Below are 17,311 nucleotides of genomic sequence, written 5' to 3'. Positions count from 1 at the left end.
CTGTTGGCTAGTTAGATTATAGGCCCCAAAAAGATCAAGTGATAATGTGGCTGGAGGTATATTAGACGGTCATTGGACATCCATTTTACTGCAGGCCAGTGAAGTACAGACCTCAAACATTAGGCATTCACCATACAGAAAAGATAAAGTCATTATGTGGCTGGAGATATATTAGATGGTCATTGAATATCAATTTTACTGTTGGCCAGTTAGATTACCTCCCCCAAAAATCATGCATTCACCATACAGAAAAGATAAAGTAATTATGTGGCTGGAGATATATTAGATGGTCATTGGATATCAATTTTACTGCAGTACAGTACAAATATATGTCAAATACATATGTTTAAAAAAAACTAAAAATATAAAATTGGATTAAAAACATTGCTAACAAAATCCCCCCTCTTGAAAAAAATAACAATAATAGGTGATAGGTGAAATTCAATTAAACATGGTCATCACAGGTGTTGAATACCTCCGAGATCCATGCCTCATTCATTTTTAGAAATTTGAGGTAGTCCACACTGTCGTAAGCTAGGCGAGTGCACTTATCGGTCACGATACCCCCTGCTGCACTGAATGTCATTTCGGACAGGACACTAGATGAGGGGGAAGCCAAGAGTTCCATGGCAAATTTATCTGGCCACAGGTCAAGCCTGCAACCCAGTAGTCAAGGGGTTCCTTGCTTCTCTAAGCGTCAACATCGACCGTTAACCTGATGTAGTCAGATACCTGTCGGTCTAGGCGTTCCCTGAGGCTGGATCCGGAGGGTGGCTGTCGATGGGTAGTGATGTCGCGAACATAAAATTTTCCATTCGCGAACGGCGAACGCAAATTTCCACAAATGTTCGCGAACAGGCGAACCGGGCGAACCGCCATAGACTTCAATACGCAGGCGAATTTTAAAACCCACAGGGACTCTTTCTGGCCACAATAGTGATGGAAAAGTTGTTTCAAGGGGACTAACACCTTGACTGTGGCATGCCGGAGGGTGATCCATGGCAAAACTCCCATGGAAAATTACGTAGTTGACACAGAGTGTGGTAAGTTGAATTCGCAAAGCGATTAATATAACCTGCATTAATCACATTGTGATTACAACTTAGATCTGAGTTCCTAATGGTTGTATTGCTAGAATTGACGAATATAACACTATATTCTCAATCTTCGTTATATTCTAGATATACAACCATTAGGAACCCAGCTCTAAGTTGAATTTGCAATGCGATTAATATAACCTGTATTAATTGCATTGTGATTACAACTTAGGTCTGAGTTCATAATGGTTGTATTGGTCGCACCATCACGTGGTAAAGGGGGAGGGGGGTGTGACTTACTGCAGCCTGGTGAGCGGTGGGGCGCCGTGGCAGCTGCCCTGCAGGAGTCTCTGGTGCCGGGAGGAGGTAGGTAGAGCGGCTCTGACTTTATTGACCAAATTATTTTAATAATACCCCAATAATAATAAGTTAATAACCTAACCCCATTCATAAATTACTGTGGATTATTATAGAGACGGCCCCAGGCCAGGAGACATAAGGGGTTGGGTTGAACTGTGGGCTGGGGCCACCCGGCCACATTTAATAATCTTTACTCAGGGAGGCCCTCATAACTATAGACCCACATGGTGTGGACAGGTCATTTTTACTAAGGAATATAGTTTAAACGTTTATGTGCAAAAGAGAAAATAAGAAGACAGCTCCAATCAGATATCTGCACATAGACCAAGACTCTGGGTCTATGCAGATATCTGATTGGAGCTGACTTAGTGACTACTTATTTTTTTTCTTTATCTCTTTATTATGGATTCGATGGGAGGGGGCAGGGGTGACACCATTTTCTGCCGCACCGGGTGACACCAGCCATAGCAATGCCACTGTAACCATTAGGAACCCAGCTCTAAGTTGAATTCGCAATGTGATTAATATAACCTGTATTAATCGCTTTGCGATTACAACTTACTCAAATTTGTGACACTGCAGCTTCAGAATGAATCTAAGATGGATGCTGTCCCTAAGATGGATGCTGTCCTTGCTATTTGATAGGAGGTGGGAGGGTCTGGGAGGGAGGGTATGCTGATTGGCTGGAATGTGTCTGCTGACTGTGAGGTACAGGGTCAAAGTTTTCTCGATGATGAAATATAGGGGGCCGACCGAACATCGCATATGTTCGCCTGCCGCGGCGAACGCGAACAAGCTATGTTCGCTGGGAGCTATTCGCCGGCGAATAGTTCGGGACATCTCTATCGATGGGTTGATTGCAAGAATGATCTCATATCCGAAGTGATCAACACCTCTTCACACTGCCCTCTTCTTGCATGTGCGGTGAGATTGGTACCTGCAACTGTTTCTCTGTGGGTGTAAATTCCTCTGACAGCGCCAACAAGAGAAGAATGCAGCGAGGGGCGGAGCTAGCGCCTGAGCCGGATGGCTGTGTGAAGCGCAGCTCCGCTGTTACCGATTCCTATAGAAGCTCCTATATCCAGCTATTCAAGCCCACAATGGTCAAGATCGGGGGACCGAGACCTGCTGATGTCCCAGACCCGCCCAGATCAAGTTCTCAAGCGGGCGGAATGGAGAAATTTATAAAGAAAGCGGCACAGTCCTATGCGGCCAGAGAATCCAAGATGGCGCCAGAACCTCCGTGCACCCCGAAGAACAAGCAGCAGGCGGAATGCTCCGCTGAGAAGGTGAGAGACGAGTCTCCTGAAGCAGACGCACTCTCGCTCTCCAAATCCTTCCTAAAGAGGGCCTTATCTGAAGCCCTAGAACCACTTAAGACTGATCTTTATTCCATTAAAGAAGATGTGAAGCACATAGGGAGACGTGTGGAAGCTCTGGAATAAGCGAACACTGCCCTTACTGCTCACCATAACGCTACTTCTGATAAGCTAAGTGCTCACCAAAAACACTTAAACGCCCTTTATGTGCAGCTTGAAGATCAGGAAACTAGGAGCAGGAGGAACAACCTCCGCTTCAGAGGAGTTCCAGAATCAGTAGGCCCAGATGAAATTCCTGAGGTAGTGATGCAGATTTGCTTAAAACTACTGGGCCCTGACTCCGCACATGAGGTGATTTTAGAACGAGCTCACAGAGCGCTGCGCCCCAAGCCCCAATCTACAGATCCCCCAAGGGATATTATTTGCAAGTTTTTGCACTTTCCTGTCAAGGAGGCTATCCTAAAAGGAGCAAGAAGCAATCCCCTGGCTTCGTGGGATGACAACCCTATCTCCATATATCAGGACTTGGCCCAATCCACGCTGAAAAAGCGCAAGTCTCTAAAACCTCTCACAGACCTCTTGAGAAGTAAAAAAGTTGTGTACAGATGGTTATTCCCGTTCGGGTTGTCCTTCATTCACAATGGACGCAGAATCTCCATTCACTCCTACGCAGATTTAGATGGAGCTTATGACATCCTGCAAATTCTGCCACTTCCCATCGGAAACTGGGAACTTGTTTGAGGTGCCTCTGATATACCCACTCTGAATGCTGATGGAGCATGGGAGACCCCTCATACTCAAAGGTCTCATAAGATGAAAAGAAACCGCCAAGCTTCTTCTTCCAAAAGACTGACACTTGCAGATGATTGATTGTTTTTTCTCAGGATTGCCCCTCCAGCTCTTAGCTGCGATAACACTGCCTTGTCTGATCTATACGTTGTCAATCTGGTTTTAGTTGTTTTCACACAAAGGTCACTAGGACTGACCAGTATAAGTAATTATTCTGCTTTACTTTGATAGAAGCTGGAATTTAAACCCGTATCATCTCTCTCCTTAAAAAGGAATCGAAATATTTGCATTTTACATACAGTAATGCAATACCCCCCCCTGCCTATAGTGCTAGTCGGCTCACACTTCTTAGTAGCTTACTGGTGCTATCGTTGGTTATGTTTTTGTTTATTTTGTTGTGTTGTTAACCTCTTTTTGTCCTTTGATAGGTCTCAAGAATACTCTGATAAGTATTGTCCATATACTGATGAACATCTTCTGTTCGGAATGAACCCTTACCTTTTATGGAGCCGTCACTTACCTCGAGGTGGTACCCTCCCTTCACTCTGGTTGGTTATTCATACACACTTATCACCCGTATTTTTAGCTGTATCCTTTACCTACAAATACTTTAACTATGACAGACTTAAGAGTGGTAACTTATAATGTGAAGGGGTTGAGGTCTCCATCAAAGAGATGCCAGATCTTTTCTCTTTTACATAAAGAAAGATGCTCTTTAATTTTCTTTCAAGAAACACACTTCAAGCATGGAAATTATCCCAACCTCTCCTTTTCAAAATTTCCCACATGGTACCACTGTGGAGCTGGGGGTGCCGCCTCGAGGGGAGTCAGTATTGGCTTTCGTAGGAATCTGCCCTTCCAATACAACTCGCATATATAGAGCTGAAATTAGTGCAGGACCGGTGTGGCTCTTGGCTTCCAGGCACAACAGCCGCAGCACAGCATGGCAACGTCTCAAATGGCACGTCAAATAGGTTCTGGGGAGCTGGGGGGAAGCAACGGAAGAGGCGGTAGCAGTGGAAAAGGAGAAGTCAGCCAAGGAGGATACGGAGGATGGAGTAAGAGGAGGAGAAGAAGAGGCAGGCCTACATGCAATCCGTGGCGGTAACATCAAATCCACACGGGTGACACGGGTTGCATGCTTGACAGCTGTCAAAAGGTTCACCCAGTGGGCAGTAAAAGTTATGTACGCTCCCTACCCGTGTTTACTAGACCATGTGTCTTTGGTCAGATGTATCTTGGCACTGACACTGTGTGCCAGAGATACATTCACTTGCTGCTGAACATAGCCATATAGCTCCGGGATGCCCTTCTGGGAGAAATATTTCCTTCTGGGGACCTTCCATTGTGTTCTGACAATGGGCAGAAATTTTCTAAAGGCCTCCGAGTCCACCAGTTTATATGGCAGTAGTTGGTAGGCTAGCTGTTCCGACAAGCCATCATCAACTTTTTAAGTTCGAACATTTGGGCCACGGAAGCCTGCCTTTTGCCAGATGAATGTGACGACGGCACGGTGGAAGGTGGAGTAAAGGACAAATGGGAGGAGAGAGGAGAAGGAGATGGAGAAGAGGCAGGACGTGGAGCGCCGGGAGTGTGGCTTTGTGGGTTCTGACGGTGTTGCTCCCACTGGGCTCGATGATGTGAGGCCAGGTGTCTTCTTAAGGAGGTCATCCCTAGGTGAGCGGTGGGCTTACTGTGACTTATGTGTTGACCACACAGGCTACAGATGGCAACACAATTGTCATCAGCTGACACGTAAAAAAAAAAACACACACTGCAGAGCCATGTGCTGGTGTCCTGGGAGCGCCAGATGTGACCGTGCATGGTGGATGGCTCGCTCCAGATACATTTCCAGTCTGCTTTTTGCCTCTTGTGCACTGCAAGTTCTGCCTGCTTCTCCTTCTTTTCCTCCCTATCTGCTGCTCCATCTCTCCCTCTGAACTCCCCTCCTCTTCCTCTCTTGTGGGAACCCAAGTGACGTACATCGACATGTCATCATGGTCAACTTCACCACCACTGACATTAGAGATCTCAGAGTAGGCAGCAACAGCGGGGACCACCCTCCTTGGGCTGATCTGGTTACTGTCGTCAGACCGCTGGATGATGGATGTTGCTACCTCCTCTTCCTCATCCGATGCCAAGAATGCGGATCGGTAAGACCTGAGAATAGATGGGAAAATAAGTGGAGGAGCTATGGTGGTGGTGGTGATGTCTTTGGGGGTGCACACAGCAGAGAGTGAGGAAGGTGCTGATACAGAGGATGAGGAGGGTGAATAAGAGGATGACTGAGTGAGCCAAGTCTGGTGCGTCCTTTGACGTAATGGCACGCACCTTCTCCAACTTCCCACTTAGGCTCCGGCCCGTTGCACCTGCCCGACCCCTACCACCACTGCGGAATGGCCTGCATCTTCCTCTGCCTGTAATTTTCAAAATGACTATGTGACAAAGTCCCTATAGAAGAGAAGTATTTGTGGAAGCAGGTATATTGCAGGCCTCCATCAATATTTTGTGGAAGCCAATATATTAGTCTACTCTATCAGTATTTTGTGGAAACAGGTATATAGAACCCAAGATAGAGTATTTGCTGGAAGCCGGTAAATCAATATTTGGTGGAAGCCGGTGTATCGCAGGCCTCAATCAATATTTTGTGGAAGCCAATATATCAATCCCCTCTATCAGTATTTTATGGAAACTGGTATATAGAAACCAATAATGAGTATTTGCTGGAAGCTGGTAAATCAAGCCCCTTAATCAATATTTGGTGGAAGCCAGTGTATCGCAGGCTTCAATCAATATTTAGTGGAAGCCATTATATCAATACCCTCTATCAGTATTTTGTGGAAACAGGTATATAGAACCCAATAATGAGTATTTTCTGGAAGCTGGTAAATCAAACCCCTTTAATCAATATTTGGTGGAAGCCAGTGTATTGCAGGCTTCAATCAATATTTAGTGGAAGCCTTTATATCAATACCCTCTATCAGTATTTTGTGGAAACAGGTATATAGAACCCAATAATGAGTATTTGATGGAAGCTTGTAAATCAAACCCCTTAGGCCTCATGCACACAACAGGTTTTTTTCACGGTCCGCAAAAACAGGGTCCGTAGGTCCGTGAAACCTGACCGTTTTTTCGTCCGTGGGTCTTCCTTGTTTTTTGGAGGATCCACGGACATGAAAAATGAAAAAAAAATCTAAGTCAAGTTTGCCATTGAAATGATAGGAAAAAACGGACACAGATCACGGACACGGATCACGGACACGGATGACAATCTTGTGTGCATCCGTGATTTTTCACGGACCCATTGACTTGAATGGGTCCGTGAACCGTTGGCCGTGAAAAAAATAGGACAGGTCATATTTTTTTCACGGCCAGGAAACACGGATCACGGATGCGGCTGCCAAACGGTGCATTTTTCCAATTTTTCCACGGACCCATTGAAAGTCAATGGGTCCGCGAAAAAAAACGGAAAACGGCACAACGGCCACGGATGCACACAACGGTCGTGTGCATGAGGCCTTAATCAATACTTTGTGGAATCTGGTGTATCGCAGGCCTCAATTAATATTTGGAGGAAGTCGGTAAATCAATACCATGTATCAGTATTTTGTGAAAACAGGTATATAGAACCTCTTAATAAGTATTTGCTGGAAGCTGGTATATCAAACCCTTTTAAATCAATGTTTGGTGGAAGCTGGTGTATCGCAGGCCTCAATCAATATTTGGAGGAAGCTGGTATATCAATACCCTGTATCAGTATTTTGTGAAAACAGGTATATAGAACCCAATAATGAGTATTTGCTGGAATCTGGTAAATCAAACCCCTTAATCAATAGTTGGTGGAAACCGGTGTATCACACCCCTCAATCAAAAGTTTGTGGAAGCCGGTGTATCACACCCCTCAATCAGTATTTACACCCCTCAATCAGTATTTTGTGAAAGTAGGTTTATCGCACCCTGTATATCACACCAGTTGCAATTAGTTGTTACAATAGCGTTTGTCCCTCTGTATAGCTGCGGTATCTCAACAGAACAGCACACCACTGCTGCACAATACATTCAATAATTTTCTGGGTTTAAAAAAAACACACATTTTTGGCAATATCCTACATCTTGTGCCTTTGCAGCATTTGTCAGTGTGAAATACAAGCTTGCAATACTTTAATAATTTTCTGGGATAAAAAAAAAACACACCCATTTTGGGCAATACCCTACATATGGTGACTATGCTGCATTTGATAGTGTGAAATACAAGCTTAAAATAATGTTCTGGGTTTAAAAAAAAAACACCCATTTTGGGCCAAATACTAAATTTGTGGCCTTTTCTGCATTTTTCACTGTGAGATACAAGCTTGAAATACTGCAATAATATTCTGGGTTTAAAACAAACACCCATTTTTGGCAATATCCTACATCTGGGGCCTTTGCAGCATTTGTCAGTGTGAAATACACCTTTAAATACTTCAATCAATTTCTTTAGGCAATATCCTACATCTGCCTAACTACGGATATGTGGACCAGTAAGCACGGTCATGGAGATATAACGTCCCTAACAGCACACTGGGTAAATGCAGTGTCGGCTGGGCCTGAGGCGGATAGCAGTTTGGTGCATGTCCTTCCACCACCAACGATTGCAGGGCGCTTCAGTTTGCCTTCTGTTGCTTCCTCCTCCTACTCCGCTTCCTCATCTTCTACCGCCTCCTCATCTGGTCAGCTTAACACTTTCACCACCAACTTCAGCACAGTCAAGGGAAAACGACAGGCAGTTTTATAACCTATATGTTTGGGGGACCAAACCCACACCGCGCAGGAGCTGTAAACAGGCATGGAAAAACAGACCGATGAGTGGTTAGTGACAATGTGCATCAAGCCCGGCCTAGTGGTGTGGGATAATGGGTGAAATCTCGTAGCAGCCATGGGACTAGTCGGTTTAATACACATCCCTTGCCTGGCACATGTGTTGAATTGGGTGGTGCAAATGGTCCTTAAAAATTACCCCGATATGTCAGAGCTGCTGCAGAAAGTGTGGTCCGTCTGTGCGCGCTTTAGGCGTTCTCACCCTGCTGCTGCTCGCCTGTCAGCGCTGAAGCGTAACTTTGGCCTTCCCACTCACCACCTAATATGCGATGTGCCCACAAGGTACAACTCCACCTTGCACATGCTGGCCAGACTGTGCGAGCAGCAGCAGGCGATAGTGGATTTTCAGCTGCAGCACGCATGGGTGAGTCGCTCTGCAGAACAGCACCACTTCACCACCAATGACTGGGCCTCCATGCGAGACCTGTGTTCCTTGTTACGCTGTTTTGAGTACTCCACCAACATGGCCAGTGCCGATAACGCCGTTCTCAGCGTTACTATCCCACTTCTATGCCTCCTTGAAAAAACGCTTCTGGTGATGATGGAAGAGGATGTGGCACAAGAGGAGGAAGAGGGATCATTTCATACGGTTTCCGGACAGTCATTTACAAGTGGCTCTGAGGGTGGGTTCCTGCACCTACAAACGGCAGGTACACAATTGTCCAGCCAGGGCACAGTACTGGAGAATGACGAGGTGGGGGGTGAGGAGGAGGAGGAACCGTGTTCACAGCAGGGTGGCACCCAAGCCAGCTCATGGCCATCACTGTTGCATGGCTGGGGGGATACAGAGGACACAGACGATACACCTCCCACAGAGGACAGCTTGTCGTTGCCTCTGGGTAGCCTGGCACACATGAGTGATTACATGCTGCAGTGTCTCTGCAACGACTGCCGAGTTGCCCACATTCTAACTTGTGCTGATTACTGGGTGGCCACGCTGCTGGATCCCCATTACAAGGACAACGTACCGTCCTTAATTTCGTCAGTGGAGCGTGATCGTAAGATGCGCAAGTACAAGCGCGCACTGGTAGACACACTGCTGGTGGCATTCCCACCTGACAGCGGTGGCACAGTGGATGCACAAGGCAAAGGCATAGGAGGAGGAAGAGTTCTCCAATGCAACTGGGGCACCACCAGCACCTCAGAAGGCAGAATTGGCATGGCCAAAATGTGGGAAAGCTTTGTCAGCACGCCACAACAACCAGCACCACCAGCTGATATGGAACGTCTTAGCAGGAGACAGCATTTCACCAACATGGTGGAGTAGTATGTGTGCTCACACCTACACGTACTGAATGATGGGTCTGCCCCCTTCAACTTCTGGGTCTCCAAATTGGGAACATGGCCTGAGCTTGCCCTTTACACCTTGGAGGTGGTGGCCTGCCCTGCAGTCAGCATATTATCTGAACGTGTGTTTAGCATGGCAGGAGGCATTATAACAGACAAGTGCAGCCGCCTGTCCAAAGCCAATATGGACAAGCTCACGTTCATTAAATTGAACCAGGGATGGATCCCACAGGACTTGTCCATACCTTGTGCAGAATAGACATGTATACCAGCCTTACACAGCCATTGTTATCCTACAGCGCAAATGCTCATTGTTGTATTTTTTATATCTCCCACTCTTTAGGGGTGTACCCTAATAAAAAATAAAAAAAACAGTCTTTGCTACCTCATCCTTCCCCCACCGCTGCTTCCACCTACACCGCTACGTCCACCACCTCCTCAACCTCCTACTCCATATGGACCTCCATCTCATACATCAAGATTATTTTTTGTTAATTTTTATGTTTATTTTATGTCATTTCACTAATTTGTCTGTTACATTTTCGGGTGAAATTCACCAATTTTTGGCTGTGATATACCCCTGCTCTACCTAGTAGACAGGTAAACAAATTTAACACATTTTTATGTTACATTGTCTGGTGACATTCACCAAATTTTGGCTGTGATATACCCCTGCCCTACCTACTGGACAGGTTAATACATTTCACAAATTTTTCTGTTACATTGTCGGGTGACATTCACCAATTTTTGGCTGTGATAGACCCACACTCTCTACCTAGTGCACAGGTTAATACATTTCACAAATTTTTCTGTTACATTGTTGGGTGACAGTCACCAATTTTTGGCTGTGATATACCCCTGCTCTATCTAGTAGACAGGTTAATAAATTTCACTAATTTTTCTGTTACATTGTCGGGTGACATTCACCAATTGTTGGCTGTGATATTCCCCTGATCTACCTAGTGGACAAGGAAATACATTTCACTAATTCTTCTGTTACATTCTTGGGTAGTATTTTACCATTTTTGCCGTGAATAAACCCCTGCTCTGCATAGGTGACAGGGACCAAAATTTTTCAAAATCATTTGTTCCATTAGTGGGTGATATTAACCCATTTCTGGCGATGTAAAACACCCTGCTCTGCATAGGTGTCAGGGAATCAAATTTCTAAAATTTGTTTTTAATTGACGCGCGCCCCCTCCTTTCATTCAATTCTTCAACTTTAACAACTTGTTTCACATTTCCCCTCGATCACATTGGAGTCATTGACCTCCCTTGGATGTGGTATCTCTTTCTCACGATTCCTCTCTGGCGTGGAACCTTGATTCGCTGTTAAACATGATCAACAAGTTAGGCGCAGAAAAGAACATTGAAAGTATATAGAGAAGCTATCAAAATGGATTGTGGACGTCACAGGGACGTGCGATCAGGCAGAAGTTATCTAGAGTCAACAAAGCAACAGCAGGTCCTCTCCTGTCTAACGTTTCCAAATCCAAAATACCCCACTGACATTCCCTATAATTTTTAAATAATCATTCCAATAACAGGGCATCTTAATTGTCCTGTATTGTTATTTATAATCACTACCTGCCCGAGTTGGGAGTGGGTAATTGCCGCACGCCCCCTCCTTAACTTGAAAGCTTTGGCTTCAATAATTTTTCCCACATTTCAGCTTGATCACATTGCAGCCATTGACCTCCCTTGTATGTGGTCTCCCTTTCTCACGCTCCCTCTCCGGAGTGGAACCCTGAGTCGCCGCTAACTGTGATCAACATGGTAGGTGCAGAAAAGATTATTGAAAGTTGATAGAGCAGATATCCAATTGGATTGTGGACATCACAGGGATGTACAACATCGTAGAGCAGTATATGTGCACATGCCTACACATACTGACTAATGGGTCTGCCCCCTGAAACTTCTGGGTCTCCAAATTGGGCATATGGCCTGAGCTTGCCCCTTATGTCCTGGAGGTGCTGGCCTGCCCTTCAGCTAGTGTATTGTCTGAGCATTTGTTTAGCACAGCTGGAGGGGGTTATCACAGGTTATATTTCTCAATGTTTTGGGGTGTACCCTAATTTAATTTTTTTTATAAATAATAAAACCAAAAAGCAGTATAGGCTACCTCCTCATCATCCACCGCTGCTTCCACCTACACTGCCACATCCTCCACCTCCTGAACCTCCTACTCCATATGGACCTTGTCCTCCAAGATAAATATTATTATTTCTTATTTTTACATATTTTAGATTATTTTAAGTCATTTCCATATCCACATTTGTTTGCAGATCACTTGCAATGCTCTTAACCACATTTTGCTGCCATTTGAGCCATCTAGCTCTTTCCATTACTTTTTTAGAGCCATTTTAATGCTCAAAAGTTCGAGTCCCCATTGACTTTTATGGTGTTCGGGTTCGGGGTCAAGTTTGGGTCCCAAACTTGAACATTTTTGTGAAGATCGGCCGAACCCGTCAAACCCGAACATCCAGGTGTCCGCTCAACTCTAATTATAGGTATATCACAATCCTGCCTTAGTCAGTTTTTTTAGGGGGCAACTGGTATATCTCACCAGGTGCAATTAGTTGTTCCAATAGCATTTGTCCCTCTGTATAACTGCGGTAGCTCAGCAGAACAGCAAAAAACTGCTGCACAATACAAATGCACTATAACAAAATCATATTATAGGTATATTTCAAACCGGCATCAATCAGTTTTTTAGGGGAAGTGCTATATCACACCAGTTGCAATTAGTTGTTCCAATAGTAATTGTCCCTTTGTACAGCTGCGTTATCTCAGCAGAACCACACATAACTGCTGCACAATGCAAATGCACTATATGGAAATTATATTAAAGGTATATCACACCCTTGCCACAATCAGTTTTTCTGGGGGGCAACTGGTTTATCACACCATTTGCAATTAGTTGTTCCAATAACGTTTGTCCCTCTGTATAGCTGTGGTATCTCAGCAGAACCGCACACAACTGCTGCACAATACAAATGCACTATATGGAAATTATATTATAGGTATATAACGCCCCTGCCTCAATCAGTTCTTTTTAGGGGCAACTGTTATATCACACCAGTTGCAATTATTTGTTCCTATAGCGTATGTCCCTCTGTATAGCTGTGGTATCTCAGCAGAACCACACACAACTGCTGCACAATACAAATGCACTGTATAGAAATTATATTATAGGTATAACACACCCCTGCCTTAATCTGTTTTTTGGGGGGCAACTGGTATATCACACCAATTGCAATTAGTTGTTCCAATAACGTTTGTCCCTCTGTATAGCTGCATTATCTCAGCAGAACCGCACACAACTGCTGCACAATACAAATACACTATATAGAAATTATATTATAGGTATATTACATCCCTGCCTCAATCAGTTCTTTTGGGGGGCAACTGTTATAGCACACCAGTTGCAATTAGTTGTTCCAATAGCGTTTGTCCTTCTGAATAGCTGTGGTATCTCAACAGAACCGCACACAACTGCTGCACAATACAAATGCACTATATAGAAATTATATTATAGGTATATCACACCCCTGCCTCAATCAGTTTTGTTGGGGGGTGGCAACTGGTATATCACACCAGTTGCAATTAGTTGTTCCAGTAGCATTTGTCCCTCTGTATAGCTGCAGTATCGCAGCAGAACCGCACACAACTGCTGCATAATTCAAATGCACTATAATATACTTTCTATATTAGAAAGTATATTATAAGTATATTACACCCCTCAGTATGTCACACCTATCAATATCACACCTATACCAGTCCTTAAAAGGACTTTTATGGCCCTATTAGCTAGTGTTTGGTGTTTCTAACCGTCTTTGTCTGCTCCACAGAGCAACCTCTCCCTACAGTGGCAAAAGATTGAATGGAAAATGGCGGCCAGATCAGATTTATTTTTAGGGTAGGAGGTGTGTCCATTTGCTGAAACGTCTCAATTGGCTGTCCTGTCCCACCTGATGGATGTCATGGGTAAAAGTTCGGCCCAAAGCAAAAGATTATGGAATCGATGGACATCACCATATGTTCGCATGTTCAGCGAATCGTGAGCGAGCAAAGTTTGCCGCAAAACGACCGCCGAGCGAACCGCAAGGCCTTCTCTAATCATCACTATTTGCCCGCCTACCAGAGAAAGCAGCTGATGTCTCCTCCAGATCTTGGCTGTGCAGTAGCTGCTGATTGTTTCCTAGTAGTTTGTCCCCTTCGTCTGCTGCTACAGTTGAGTGCACAGGGCCTTCTCCTGTGCCATGCCAACTAAGTGTGGTGTCAAAGAAACCCACCGACTCTTGGCCGGGGGTGTCTAATATCATTTGCGTCAAAGTCGAAGACCTAGTCAACTATTCAAGTACCACTAAGTTGCTGGTTAAGACATTATCTCTAGATGACACTGGGAGCTAAGGCCTCTCACTGCAACTCCTGCTGCCACCCCTTTTCTTCTGCTGCTACTTCTGCCTGTGACAGAGACAGTTTGGCCACTGACCGTTCCTTTTGAAGGGCCTGTCACTTATCTGTCTGACATACTGTATAATAAAAGCATTCAATTAAAATAATACACCCCCAAAAAATGTATAACTATTTAAATTCACCACAAAACAGCTAATAGGATGTACGTATATTTCCTATTAATACACCCTGTAAATGTAACTTCACAGCAGAAGCCATAATAAATATGGCCCAGTTTTCTAAGCCCTCCGCCCTCCCCCCACACACCGCATTGTTGCTGTACTTGATGTACAGCAGCACATGCCTCTCACATCCATAGCCTCCAATGCCACATCTTCTCCGATGTAGATCTTCTCTGTCATCATCTGCTCAATTTGGTCCATATAACTTATTTTGGCCGTACTATGTCTCTGCAGAATGTGACACACAGACATCTTAGCTTCCACATATTTCTTCCCTACAGTGTTATCTTGCTGTTCACTGTGCTCCTCAATACCCCTGAATACTATCCTGAAGAAAAATGTGTGCATTCCGTACTAATAATGCTGCTCATAGTCCCACCAATATTAATTCCCTTGTAGAATACCCTTATTAGTAATACTGCCCCCTACAGTGCCCCCAATTGTGATAATGCTCTCCAAGAATTCCCCAATTAGAAATACTGCCCCCTACAGTGCCCCCCAACCATGATAGAGTGCCCCCATTAGTAGAAGATCCCTCCAGTATAAATAATACCCTCACAGACCCCTCAGTATTAATAAGGCCCCACATAATGCTCTTAGTAGAAATAAGGCAGATCTATAAGTTCCTCCAATAGAGCCCCAGTAGTAATAAGAATGCCTATAATGTCTGATGGATTTATAATACCCCTACAGTGTCCCTAGTATTTATCCTGCCCTCTACTGTTATAATTCTCACCCTGAAATGCCTCCAGTATTTATAATGCCTCCTGCAGTGCACCCTGTAGTTATAATCCTCCCTCCACCATACCGTCCTATGTATATAACATCACACCATCTCTCCTGCTCCCTCCAAAATACAGTCATATGTGAAAAAAACATCACTCCCCTCCATTCAGCCCCTTCAACAAACAGTCCCATGTAAATAACACTATTTCTCTCCTCCGCCATAGAGTTCCATGAAAATAACATCACACCATTTCTCCAGCCCCCTCAATGTACAGTCCCATGTAAATAACATTCCTCTCTATCTACAGCCCCCTTTAAAATACATCCCATGTAAATAACATCACCTCCTCCCCAGCCGCCTTCAACATGCAATACCATATAAACATCACCCCTCAACATTCAGTCCCATGTAAATATCATCACTCTCTCCTACAGCCGCCTCCAATATACAGCCCCATGTAAATAACATTACCCTGCTCCAGCTCCCTCCAACGTTTAGTCCCATGTAAGTAGCATCACTCCCTCTCACAGCCGCCATCAACATACAGTCCCATGTAAATAACATGACCCCCTCCACAGCCACTTCCTACACACAGTTCCATATAAATAACATCCTGGCCTTTAGCCCTAACATACAGTCCCAGTTAAATAACTCCCAGTATTTATCTTCCTCTCCCTTCACTTACAACTCCTCCTATAGCAGACATCACCACAGCATCTTCCCCCAGGACTTCTCCTCTTCACTGCTGTCCTCTCCTGCACTGGTCAGATGATGGGGACATCATTACAGGTCCTTCTCAACTACTGCCTGTTTTACTGGTCACATGACCTGTGATGTTACCACAGGTCCTTCAGCTCTGCAACTGCATTAGATTCAATTGTATTGCTGTCCTGAGGATGGCAATACAGTTGTATCTAGCAGGCAGGCAGTACATTCGGAGTCTGGGACAAAACATCAGGGGCCCAGGCCCCGAATGTTTTAGCCTAGCAATGCCCCTGCACCTCATACATGGCTGTAGTACAATGTAACTTCACAGCAGAATAGCAATTAAGATGTTTTTTTTTCCCCTATTAATACACCCCCCAAAATATGTATAACTATGTAAATTCACAGCAGAATGGCTAATAGGATGTACGTATATGTCCTATTAATACACCCCGTAAATAGCTGTATCACACATAACTTGCAACAGCGACAGTATAACAGCAATTTGCATCATCAATTAGTGCAGCAATGTGAAATAGAATTGCCCCTATTACCCGGGCTGTACACTCTCCTATTGCACCCTGTTCTCCTTTTATAGTGTAGATCATGCCTCCCTATCCTTACCTACACTATGAATAATCTTTCCCTGAACTTCTAATCCCTCATTCCCTCGTTCTTTGCTCCATGTCCTAACATGTGCAGCAGCCATTTTAGGAAAAAATGCAATTTGTTAGTACAAAGCGTGAGGAAATCAAATTTTTCCTGAAATTTTGATTGAATTCAACTTCATCAACTTTGATTCGCTCGTCTCTATTTCTAATCTGTTTCTGTTCTAAGGAAAAATGGGGTAGTGAAGCATCGAGTGGGAACTTTCTCTACCAAGTAATCAGTAGAATCACTAATTTATGAGGCTCGAAACCGAAATGTTGTTAAATGTGGAGATGAATTTTAAATTATAACATATAAATAAGCTACAGTATCACATGGTAGGGTATAATAACTGAAGTATGCAATTGATGATCCATAATATTAAAGACTACAATGGTTCAAAGAGCTTTTCTTTAAAATTGATTAACTTTAAGTCCTTTGTGAGGTGCAACAAGCCTGATTACATTCACAGGAAACTGCATCAACATTCAATTATAAAAGAAAACAATTCTAATGAAGAAATACAAGTAAAATACACCTGCTTCCTCTTTCTCATATTTTTAATGCTAATAAGTTCAATGTAGTGAATCATATTTTTTAAATGGTGAGTTTCAGAGCTGAAAATATACCTGAAACACAATGTACAATAGACCCCTATATCGTAGTATAACACCTAAAAATAGCCTGAAAGATTTTTGTAATGTGATTTTAGACCTTGTAACCGAAGCAGTAATAACTTGCCATGTTTGATATAGAAATGTTTCAGTATTGCAACCTACTGTATTCATTTGCATGCTAATGGTTCTCATATGCATAAATAAATCCTCATCTCGGGTAACACCTCCTTTCAATTCAGTAAAGGTGGTACTTTATTAGTCCACGGAAGAAAAATGGCTCTTGTAAAGCAAACATTCTTGTTAGCTACAAATTCATTAAAAATGA

This window comes from Bufo gargarizans, chromosome 5 (assembly GCF_014858855.1).
Source record: "Bufo gargarizans isolate SCDJY-AF-19 chromosome 5, ASM1485885v1, whole genome shotgun sequence".
NCBI lineage: Eukaryota > Metazoa > Chordata > Amphibia > Anura > Bufonidae > Bufo > Bufo gargarizans.
The sequence above is the reverse complement of the archived record's forward strand: the minus strand, read 5'-3'. Positions refer to the sequence as shown.